This window comes from Athene cunicularia (genome assembly GCF_003259725.1).
Source record: "Athene cunicularia isolate RWA chromosome 1 unlocalized genomic scaffold, athCun1 chr1_part1, whole genome shotgun sequence".
In the NCBI taxonomy this organism is placed as follows: domain Eukaryota; kingdom Metazoa; phylum Chordata; class Aves; order Strigiformes; family Strigidae; genus Athene; species Athene cunicularia.
Window position 1 is genome coordinate 129,864,362 of NW_020799091.1, and position 1,129 is coordinate 129,865,490.

A 1,129-nucleotide genomic window follows, 5' to 3' on the forward strand; every position below is an offset into this window, starting at 1 on the left:
CCTGTTAACTTTTGCACACAACTACCAGTTATTTGGCAGTTATCCACAGGGATAGGTTCTTACTCTATGTTATGGCAAAAAAAGAAATTCTTTATTTGCTTACAGAAGTTAAGTGGGAACTAGACACAATGTAACAAACTTTTTTTTAGAAAATACAGCTTCCTCTTACAACCATTTTTCATGTGTATGGAAACTTTTCATAATGAGTCTGAGACAAAAGCATAATGAGATTTACCTTTCCATTGTTTTAAGTGTGCATTTCGATGAGCAAGCAACACTATGTCAGGCATAAGGAATAGGACGGTGTTTCTGCAAGTCTGTGAAATGGCTATATGAGGGTGAAGCACCGTGCCTGCATTCATCCATGCTATTTTAATGCATTAATAGTTTGCTCTGAAAAATGCATGTACGTATGAAGCAGAAAAAAACCTCATATTTCAAAGGCAAGCAATAGGAGAGCAAATTAAAAGCTATAATGCTTGCATTCATATATGTTAGCTAGAACAGACTACAGCTGACACACAAGCTATTGAGTCGGCCTGCTCAAAGGACAAGCAGCCACGTTGGAGCCAGAAAGCACCAGCTGACCTGAGGATAGCCTTTTCTGCCTTTGCCTCCCATTTTAACCGAAGCAGACCTTTCCATCTTCAGGCTCAGAGCACGCACCACCACATCACTCTTGTGAAATCACCTGTCTCAGTGCTGCAACTCCGGATGCACAGCTTTAGGAGAAACCAGGGCCCATTGCCCAGGCTTCCACCTTGGGCCACTGGCCTGGGCTGAGCAGAAAGGCTCTGAGGCCACCACGAAGTACAAGAGTGCTGCAGGTTAGAAGAACAGCTCAAGCTGTGATATTACTGAGCCTACAGAAAAAGCATTTGAATCAAAACCACTTTGAGTGAACGCTTAATGTAATTAAAAAAAAAAAAAAGTATTATCAGGAAAGGTTCTGCCTTACAGAGTAGCCGAGGTTAGGCGGGTCACCCTCACTGCAGAGGACGCAGACACCAAAGCCATGCCAGAGGGACCCCCTCCGGGCACAGCGGGGGAGGCGGAGGCGGCAGAGCCGTGGGGGGCCTTACACCCGACTGACCCGCCATACCGGCCGGCAGGGAAGCGGCCGGCCGCC